Genomic DNA, 11615 nt, shown 5'->3' with positions numbered 1-11615 from the left:
ATAATTCCATCATGGAGGAGTGGGGTCTGGAGTGCGCTCTTAGTTGCATCCAGGTCCTTTGGTATCTTGGTTTTCCCTTCCATGGAGGGACGTACTCAGGCAATTTCGCTGTGGAGCACATCGGCTGGATGTCTTCTTCCATGTCTTCGACTGCCTCTATCTCATCAACAAGAACCTGTAGGTCCTCCTCCTCATCATCTGTCTCAATGGTGATAGCCTTGCCCTTTTCTTCCATTTAGAGTTTACTGAATCGCGGATTCCATGGGGACATGTGGACTGGTTTAGCTGCCTGCTTATATTTCTTAGGCCATGGCGTCTGAGACGATTTTGGGATTTCCAGCACATCCCTAGCATCTCTAGGAATGTCCTGCACCATGGGGTTTTGCGCGACTTCGTCGGTGGTACTTTCTACAAAACCCACACCTCTCCTGATAGCCATCATCCTGCCTGAATTGTCTATAGTTGTTCATGAACTTCAAGGCTCAAATATTGCTTGGTGCTCAACACTCTGTGTTCTATGTAACTGCTCAAATCTTAAATGAATAAGTGTTGTCTCGTGGCTAGCCCCTGGAGTTTTATAGCGCCTTTTGAATTCAAATTCGACCGTCCCCCCCAATTCTGAGCCATTAATTCTTTCTTGGTGGCAGATTGTCCCAAATATTGACCTTAATTCATGTCTTAAATGCCCAATGCCCACTCCCTTTTGCCTTAAATCGGACATCCCGTCATTAACAGTGACACCAACAGTCACTTCCCAGCCTACCCGCACGGTAGTGCAGCCCCCCATGCACAGGCACGAACCTCAGGACACGCTAATTCTGTGCGCACCTCCCTTATCGCGCAGTTACCAAACAGACTCTTTCAGAGTCCTACGCTCTCTTTCAACTGCCTGGAGCGTTGAGACTATGCCCCTTACAGCTAGTCAGGTGGTCATGCCACCTATGTGAGACTTCAACTCGCCTTTCAGTGTAGTCCGCGGAAACTCCTTAATTACCTTCGTGACAACCGATGCTGTGCGTTCTACTATATTTAGTGCGCTCCCCTGGTGACTGCATTTGGTGAGGTGGGATCGTAGCCGTGGCAGCAGAGTTATAAATTCTCAGTGACCCTCTTCTAATGCAATGGTGTGATCATCCATATCTGGCCTTGTCATCCTTGTTTTTTTGACGAGATATGCTTGCGTGATCTCATTTTCCAGCCTCGTGATCTCAACGTCCATCAAAATGATTTTCTTCCTCAATCGTACTCGGTATTTTTCGAGTTTGTGAAGTCTAAGGTTCCCTTGCCGAATGGCTTCCTGAATATTTATATATGCGACCTTGCATAACTGTGTGATTTCTTTGTCCTAGTTATTATGCACCATCACAACTACAAGAGCCATTACGTGTATATTCCTTTTTGTATTCTCTTCAGAAATTATGATTTTTGCTCTGTTCCGCTCCTTTGGAATCATTTCTATGCTCATGGTTTTGCACATGGTCCTATAGGCCCAACGAACAGCTAGCACGCGTAGGTCCTAATCAGTTCGTCTTGCCTGGTGAACCTTGTTCAGTATTCTACACACCCTATCGAATGCTTCGTCATGGATAATTGGTAGTGCACGTCACCTTTCCTGCTACTGCAGTTTGTTCTGATTCTCTATTTTGGGGCTGGTGTGCGCTTGTGCGGGCTATACAGCATATGTATGTACCCATCGAGATAGGTGGGCATGCAAGTTGTTTCGCCCCTACTGACTGGATTTCGCTCAATGCTGGGGTTTTCCAAAATGTAGGCACATCATCCTTTTGCATCCACATCAGTCCTCAAAATTTCCTTAATGCGTACCCCACCATCGTGCGGGTGTTGTGCGTAGTTCCCACTTCAGTGCATCAAACCACTGCTGTTCTGGTATTGCATTTTCAAATTTGTTCAAAAATTCATCCACCGCTGACAATCCATCATATGTCGGCAGTTCCCCGGCCTCTGTTTTCACGTAATGCAGTGATCTAACCATCATGTTCAAATTAAGCATTGTTACTTCGTGTATTCGATTTTGTCATTGCTCTACCTCTTCGTCTGAATCCGAAGTGCAGGAGCTTTTGCACTCTCACAAAATTCTTCCATCTGCAGTCGGATTCATCCAATCCTGTTCTCATGCAGTTATCTTGTAAATACAATTGAGATCATCATCACTGTCATCGTCGTGCATTGGTTCAGTGTATTGCACTCCTTCGGCTGGATCCAGCGGTACTACTACGCGTAGTGACTTTTTCTCAAAGATAATTTTGCGCTTCTTCTGATTTATGAATCTGTACATATTAGTGGCCCAGTCTATTCCTAGTAGTGTGGGATAGGGATTATTATCATCGACAATCTCTATCACTTGAAAATCTGCCTGCGCACTCGCACCTTCAATATCTATTGTTACCCCTTGCAATCTTCACATGGGAAAAACCTTCTATTGGTTCGCCATTCGTAACTGAATAGGGGACCATTTAACATGGGTCTGCCCATGCGTTCCCATGTTTGCTTTGGTAGTACATTCGCATCTGAACCCAGATCCAGGATTACCTGATCCATTTCATACTCACTGATTTGCGCAATCAACCTCATTTCCCTTCCGGTGCGTAATGCATGCTTCCCCAGTTTCTGGACCATGTGTGGTTCTCTTGACCCCGCGCATCTAGTGATAAGTTCTTGTAGTCCTTTGACTACCTTTCTATCACGCAATAGTTTCATGCATGTCTCCAGAAAGGTAGTGAGCATTGAAGGATCCATTCCTAGTTCTAGTTGATCCTTACTACCTGAAGTGGAGGCCTTCGTGAGGCTCTTCTTAGCTTCCATGAATGTCTCCTTCGCGCGTTCTAAATCAAACTCGGGTTCCTTTGTAGGGGCCTTGCAAACCCACACACTTTCTTCTGGCTACTTCCCTTTATCATCGCCCATGGACATATTGCTCTTGAGTATCATGTTTACATTTGAGTCTTCTTCGCGTGGCTCAGACCTCATCATTTGTAAATTTTGAGTCAGAGGGGGTTGGAATACCCCTTTTTCGCACATCCTTGCTATCAGTGAAGGGTAGTCTTCTACCTCATGATCAAACTGAGTACAATACAAACATGACATCCTTGTCGGGTTGGTACAATCGTGGGCATAGTGCCCTGGCCCTCCACAATTGTAACAAATTAGTTGTCCGCGACCCCTTCCTGGTCCCATTCCACCTCATCCTCAATCGCGCCCATAAAATACAGCATGCGCCATCCCTGCATTTGGGTCGAGGGCTTGTGTTTCGATCTACATCCTGTAGGCAGGAGTCCAATCCATCATTAGTTCATAGCTTCGGCAAGTGCATTCATCATGGCCTACCATCCTCCGAAACTTACAACACAATTGCTGGGACATCTTCATATACTTCTACAACAGATGACAATTATCCGTAGTGTGTTTCCCTCCTATCTAACAAATCGCCCACCATATTGTAGGCGCCATGATTGGCCCTGCCTGTGCCTCTGGTATCAACTGCATCGTTGCTCCTCCTGCCAAGTAGTTCATGAACACTAGATAGTGGTCCTTGTCATGCCCTTGACCTTTGCATTTTATGCACCATACTTCCTCGCGTGCCTCTGACCGAGGGGTCCTGTCCTATTTCAAACTTGGCATTTCCAGACATAGATTTTGTAGTTGCACATGGATTTGTTGGATTCCCAACCTAGGGTCTTGTATAGGGGTCTCATGTAATCTCATTGCCATCTCCAATGCTTTGGCCTGGGTGGAAAGTTTTTGCTGTGACAATGCCATCCTTAAGTGTGGTGTCAGAGATGTTACAAACCATGCGTGATGCTATCCATCTGTCAACGTCATATTGGATTCGTAAATCGTACTTTTCAGCATTTGGTCCAGATCCCAGGGGGTCTCGCCCAGGAGCATCGCGATCTCCTTAAACTCGATGATTTATTGTGTTTCTGACTTTGGCCTGCTAAATTCCCTGTTCAACGCGACCTGGATCTCTGCGTTTCCTGTGTTTGGGTGGTCATTAGAATGCTTGATATACTATGTTAATGCGTGATCCTACAGTGCGCTCACCAATGTAGCCTTCTTAATATTTTCATCCACGACGCCTTATGCTTCCCATACTGCTCTTACCATGAACTAGAATTGGTCTGGATCTTCATTCCCCACTCCTCTGAATACTTACTAGTAGTTTGATTGCACTTGCCATACTGAATTGTGGTGGTGGTCGAGATGGGGTGGGTGGAGATGGAGGTGAGGAGGGTGGAACAGGTGGTGGTGTGGGTGGAGGTGGTAACTGCAGAATTCGCTGCCTTATCAAACTAACCGCGCCTCTTGGAGAAACCTTCGCGAGCTCTTCCTCGCTCTCCCACTAGGGTGAAATTAAGGGACTGGTTTCTAATCCTTCACTACTTCCGCTTCTGTAGATCTTCCCACTCAGCATAGTCCCAAGCATTAATTTATTCGCATAACCTACTTTTCACACAATAGCATTTTAATACAAGTGTTCAAAGATTTAATATACTTACCTCGCAGTCCCTTGAGGAAACATTGCTCCACCTCACTGTAGCTAACGGTCGTGTCTACCGCAAACTCAGTGATAAATCCTCCTATTATCCGATCGAGCCAATGGTCCACAGCTCGCGTGATATTATATTATGACACTTCTAGTCTGTGCACTAATTCGGGAGTCCACGCTATTGGTTTGTCAAGCCTACACCTTCCATGGTTGTCTGCTAGCTTCACGATCTACTCATACAGCTCAGAAGCAAATGATGCAAAGAAAATCTTGTGGATTTCCGTATACAAGTAGCGCTCCAACCACTGTTCCTTAGATACTTGCGGAGTTCTGTTTTCCTGCTTTTCGAACTCATGAATCTTCTTGTCCAAACACTCTTCAATTTCTTTCTTTGTTGGATTCCAGTGGCACGACATTAGACATGCCTTACAGAGATCCCGATCTCGGCAATGGAACCATTTGTTGGCTTATATGGGCCTGACCCAGGTTCAGAAGTGATTTAGCCAAGCAAATCCCAGTACTACTAGCCCTTTCGGAAAAATATGCGGAGCGCGAACTGAGGTCTCACCTGAAGTAGTATGGGAGGTTACTAGAAGCAGGTTTCCACACCCTGGGAATGTCTAATGAGCTTTTGGAGATATGTCGTTTGACCCTGTGCACACGTCACTCCACACACTTGTTATTCCTTTGCAACTTGTGATGCTGATTCCGCGCAGCCCTACTTGGGGCGCAACCCGTATAATACCCAAGTTCTGTGTTATTTAATCTATTATTACCCGATTACTTAACTTGTGGATGTAAGAGTACTGATTGTTACAACATATTCAGCAATCATAATAGTGTGTATGATAAACAAACCAATATAAATGTAAAGAAGACAATGCATCACAAGTACACAGAAACAGGAATCAACTTCTCTTTATTAATCTTCGATCCAGATTACAGATTCGACACTGCCCTGCACACTCAGCTGCAGGGGTCCGCGCACTCAACTACAGGGGTCCATGCACTCAGCTGCGGACTCTACTAGGCCTCTGCACCCTCAGCTGCAGAGCCTCTTCCTACCACTATGACCCAATACACTTAGACTCTTCTTATATGCTTGAACCATTCCTATTCTTCTCTCTAATTTTCTCTCTTTATAGTTAGAGCCTCGCTCTATTTATATAATCCCATGGTCCGTGGACCATGGGTAAGCTGCCATGACTTTACATTACATTACAATACTTTAGGGCAGACAACCCTATGACTCATCCTATACTTCGTGCTCTGCACCCACAATTCATGGAGTCTTACAAAACCTTTGACCAAAACTTGGGCTTTAAGCCCCAAAACATGCTGTGGGGGGGTTCCATGCCCAACAAGTACACTGTAATGCCTTTCAGATTGAAGAATGCGCCTACTATTTTCTCACGCGTAGTCATTGCGACATTCAAGGAATTTATTCATAAGTTCCTGGAAGTGTACTTTGATGACTGGACTATGTGTGGGATGGTAAAACACCATGTTGCCAGTTTACGCCTGATGCTAGATACTTGTCGAAGATACTAGATTGTGCTCAATCTGAAGAAGTGCCTATTTTGTGTTCCTTTTGGGACCTTGCTGGGTCATGTGGTTTGTAGACAGGGATTGATGGTAGATTCCGCGAAGATCATGGTGACACTTAAATTAGAAGCACCAAGGATTGTGAAATAGTTGTGTGCTACCCTAGGGCATACTGGATATTATAGAAAGTTTATCAAGGGCTATGCCCAGATCACTGCACATATGGAGAAGTTGTTGAAAAATGATGTTACATTTTGCTGGAACGAGGATTGTAAGAAAATCTTGGATGTATTGAAGGAAAAGATGGTCATCGCACTGATTTTAGAATTCCCAGATTGGAAGAAGGAGTTTCATGTACATGTTGACGCGTCATGCATAGCACTGGGAGCAGTACTGACACAGGTTGGTGGACGAGACTTGGACCATCCTATAGCGTTCGCAAGCAGAATGTTATCTAAGGCGGAGAAGAACTATTCCACCACTGAGCATGAAGGGTTAGCCATGGTATACACGCTCCAGAAGTTTAGACACTACTAGCTGGGTGGCCATTTTAAGATGTATACAGATCATTCCGCGCTGAAATACCTGGTCAATAAGCCTGTTTTGGGGGGGAGAATATGTAGGTGGTTGTTATTGTTTTAGGAGTATGATTTTGAAGTTATTGTGAAGCCTGGATGATTGAACATGGGACTAGACCATCTGTCACGCATTGAAATAGGGGAAGAGCCCACTAATTTGGAGGAGGGATTGCCTGACACGAAACTATTTGCAGTGCGCATCACGGATGAGTATTTTGAAGATATCATACATTTCCTAATGACAGGAACTGCCCTGGAAGGATACACTGTCAAGCAAAAGAAGGAGTTAGTGGTGCATGCGACAGAATTTTCTGTCATTGCCGGGCATCTGTATAAAATGGGGTTCGATGAGATAGTGTGACGATGTGTACAAGAGTTTCAAAGGAGTAGTATCCTCGTGGACACTCATGTGGACACTGTGAGAGGACATTATGGAGGGAGAGTGACTGCGTAGAAGATTCTATGTGCAAGGTTGTGGTTGCCAACCCTCCATTAGGATCCAAAAGCATATTGTAAGGCATGTGATGTGTGTCAAAGGACTAGAAGGCCATCTCGAAGGGACAAGCTTCCTTTGAATCCATAGATGACATTACAACCCTTCAAGAAATAGGCAATAGATTTTGTGGGACCCATCCAGCCCCAAGGAAAGACAGGAGCAAGGTACATTATTACCGCGACGGAGTATCTGATTCGATGGGCAGAGGCATAGCCTATAAAGGATTGCATAGGCATGACTGCTCTGAAGTTCCTCTTTGAGTATGTATTGACGCGATTAAGGTGTCCAAAGATTTTGATGAGTGATCACAGTACACACTTTTTTAATGAAACGATCAGCACGCTGACGGAGGAATTTCAGGTATATCACTAGAAGAGCACACCTTATCACCCACAGGCCAATGGGATGGTGGAACATTCAATAAAGTACAGGAGAATGCACTGATCAATGTTTGCAACACTCAACAGAGTGATTGGGACCTATGCATACCCGTAGTTCTATGGGCCTATCAAATGACATGCAAGAAGTTAACAGGAAAAACACCCTTTAGGCTTGTCTATGGTGTTGAAGTGGTAATGCCCATGGAATACATTGTGCCTAGTCTCTACATAGTGACACTCATAGGTATGACAGATTGCAGAGCCTTGGAAGAGAGGCTCGCGCAGCTGGCTGAGCTTGAGGAAGAAATATTTCTAGCTGGATTTCACCAACAAGTCCAAAAGCAGTGTGAAAAATCATGGCATGATCGACACATTAAGATGTGCACCTTTAAGGTAAATGACCTGGTTTTGTTATATGATAGCAAGTTTGATAAATTTCCAGGGAAATTCAGAATACACTAGTTAGGGCCCTATGTCATTAAGGATATTACCGACGAAGGAGTAGTACAACTAGTTAAATTGAATGGAGATCCCTTTCCAGGAAAGGTGAATGGCAGTCGCTCGAAGCCATACACTGGTGGTCTGACCATGTGACTACATAAAGGTAGCATAGTCTTAGCACTCCAGGTAGATGAAAGGAGGTGCGGGACTATCAAATACACTGCCCGGGTTGGGGAGCTATGCGATTGGAGGATTGTGCAGAGCAAGGAAGTGTCACAAGGTTCGCGGCAGCGCGAAGGGAGTTGCGCTACCTAGGAAGAAATTGCACAGGTTGGCCAAAAAGTGACCGTTAAAGTCATTGTTCATGATTCGATGGTAGAGATGCAGCCAAATGGAGTGGGCGGCCGGCATTTAAGATGAAATTTATGGGGCAGATCCTTGAAAATTTGTTACCAATCTGGCATTAATGAACCGAATATGGGGGGAATAGTCGGATTTGAATTCAAAATTCCCTATAAATTAAAAGTGGTTGTCTAGCAAAAAACACTTGGCATTTTGAGAATTGAGTTGTTGAGCTCTCAGGTGCACATGAATTGAGAGCACTACGAACTTCTGATATATAGTTCAGTATTTGAGACATTGTCGAAGGAGACATAAGAGTTCTTGTAGAACATCATGTTGATGCCCACAGAAGCTATAGATACCGAAGCAGAGGAGTCGGTGTCATAAATTGAGATGGAGGCAGAAGTGTCTGCTCCCAAGGTTGTCGAAGTATTATATGAAGTCCCCAAATCCCCAAGGATGCCGAGACCAAAGTTGATCCCAACCAAGGAGAGCACAAAGGATAAAAAGGGTAAGGAGCCTACAATACCATTGTGTGCATCACCAAGAAGAAACCCACTGAAGCCTACTGCACAAGAGAAGGGCAAAGCCATCAATTTGGAGCTAGAGGAGGAAGAAATCGAAGACATCCCAATGGATGATGAGGATGTGGGAGTAGATGTGGAGGAAGTTGAAGCCCAGGGTGCTGACCCTATCACCCAGTTGCCTGAGTATGTCCCTCCTCGTAAGGGCAAGAACAAGGTGCTAAAAGACATTGATGAGAGAAAGGTCCCCTTGCAAACCCCTCTGCTGCCGGATGAGATTTTCTTCGAAGGACCGTGCTTGGGGCGGGTTCCTCTGCTAAAACTTGAAGACTCGGACTTGGCTGATCATGAGAAGTTCCCTCACCTGGTGACTGAGCAGCTCATGCATGCATTATCAACACAACCACCAGAATGACCGCATTAGAGTCGCAGAGGTGGCTTAGAGGAGTAGACAAGGTAGGGTTGCTCAACCTGCTTTGGGTACTGCACTACAATCGCATCCCAGTGACAGTATTAGTCATCAAGCAGCTGTTATTCTTGGTGCATGATGGGTGTCTATGGCTGGAGGAGCCAATCCCCATCACTGATAGATTGATCCATAGGATCACGCGGTTGCCTTACACTGGAGAAAATCCGGCCATGATATTTTGTGGAAAAGGTGGTGAGAAGGCCCTCACAAAGGCCATGAAAGAGAAGTTTAAGCTAGTAAAGAAGCCGCGTCGATATTCCATATCCAGTATCTATGACCTTGCTATAAAGGTGTCTACGTAGATTTTAGTAGGGAATGTGATGAGGAAGTGCCATGCCGACAAGGTGCTAGTGCCTGTCGTCGTGCTAGCAGCCCAATGTGCTGAAGGAGTCTATTTTAACTGGTCAGACTATCTTCATAGAGAGTTCCTAGCAAACTGTCGTAAAGCACAGGAGCTCCTCAAGACATTCAATTATGCATGGCTCTTACTGTCAATTGTGCTGGTAGCATGGGAGCTGCCAGAGGACAGCCAATTCCCTTCAGTCATGCTAGACCTACCAAAGGAAGTGAAGTATGCTTCACTTTGGGCGACCAAGGATGCACAGCGCATCAAGGATAGCAAGATATTCTAGATCTTGATGGAGATGAACATTTGCATGGCTATCAATCAAAAACCACGATTGTCGCCTATGGTGTATGCCAACTTGCAGGGCTACGCAGAGTTCAAAGCAGATTTTCACCATGTGGCCATCAGGGCACGGAAGGACCTTTCGCAGAAATGGTATGACTTTCCTTACCTGGCAACGGATGATGCCATTGATGCAGTACTTGACTGATGGCTGGTAGAGTGGTTCTCTACAACAGACTTGGTAGTGGGAGAGAGCAAGTTCGCTGTGTAGAGAAATAAGGAGGAGGCCAAGCTAAATATGACGTAGCTAGCCGAGAAAAGGAAGAAGGAGGCCACTAAAAAGGCCCAAGTGGAGCGTGATGCTGCTTAGCAGACAGAGAAGCAAACGGGTGGAACAGATTGAGTCTCTGACAAAGGCGTAAGGTCGCCTTCACCTGAGACAGAGGACGAGACAGATGAGCAGACAGAACAACACGGCGCAGACCCACATGCGATGTCCAACCACATCAAGTGTCCAAGGGAGTAGGAGAAAGGAGGGTCCAGGAAGAAATCTAAGGCTACTAAGACATCACGGGACCTAATCATGCTAATAGAGGGTGATTGGCATGACATTGGTGACACGGTGAGGGATGTTACCATGGAGGCCCTACAACAGTTTGAGCAACAACAAAAACTAGTCTTGGGGGCTATCTAGACATGTTTGCAGGACCTACAGAATAGGCTGGCACGATGTCTACCAGCCTTGCTATCGGCACTTCAAAAGCTACAAAGATTTTGCGCGTAAAGGCCTCTAGAGCAATAGTGCTACCTAATGGAGCATTGACCATGGAGAATGAAGCTAACAGGTCCACTGTCAGTGCCCTAAAGGGAGTAGGGTTGAATCTGGCAACGCTCCTTGGAGAAGCACTCCACCTCTTGTAGGATGGAGTGATTGTAGGGCTGAGGGCCCATGAGCATCATGCCCTCCAGGTGATTAGTGAGCAATGGATCAACAATGAATAGATGGCACTATAGCGAGATTCCACCGTCGACACTGTGACCAAGGTGACCAATGAGAACAAGCACATTATGCAGGTCATCGAGGAGCCATTCTGAATGGTCCTAGAGTTGGCCATTCCTAAGGAGGAACTAGTCGAGGCATGCATCCGCAAGCTGGATATGGGGGTGTGTGATGCTCGTACTGAGATGGAGAGGGTTCAATTGGAGTTGAACCTGCAAATCACATAGTTACAGTTGAAGGCCCAGCCTTGAACTTTGCCAGAAGTAAAGGTGCAGCGGGCGACCGCTGTGACAGAAGTAGTAGCGGTAGTTGAACATGTAGTAGCAAACTACACACAACTTTCTGAGTAGTCGTTCGAGGTCCTGACAAGCTTGCAGGAGGACCCCAATGTATAGTGACTAGAAACAGAAGCACATGAGCTACAACAATGCTATGATGAAGTCAAAGGCACAACACAAACTGTCATGCTCACACAGAGATTGGAGAAGCTTCAGGAGGCCAAGTAGCTGAAGGAACAGGTCGATGCAGCGCTGTACAAGGAAGCAGTGCTGAAGGCACGACTGAAGCCTTGGCTGGATGAGGCTTACATGGTGATAGCCTCTATCAAAGAAAAGCTTGCAAAGCTGTAAGAAACTCAGTAAAAGCTTCAGGCTGACAGTTCAAGAGCAGTGGCCAAGCAGATGGTTGAAGACGTGAAGCAGGCAG

Source organism: Pinus tabuliformis, chromosome 6 (assembly GCF_031772625.1).
Source record: "Pinus tabuliformis cultivar Carrire ecotype Pingquan chromosome 6, CPIR1, whole genome shotgun sequence".
Taxonomy (NCBI): domain Eukaryota; kingdom Viridiplantae; phylum Streptophyta; class Pinopsida; order Pinales; family Pinaceae; genus Pinus; species Pinus tabuliformis.
This window is presented reverse-complemented; position numbering follows the sequence as displayed.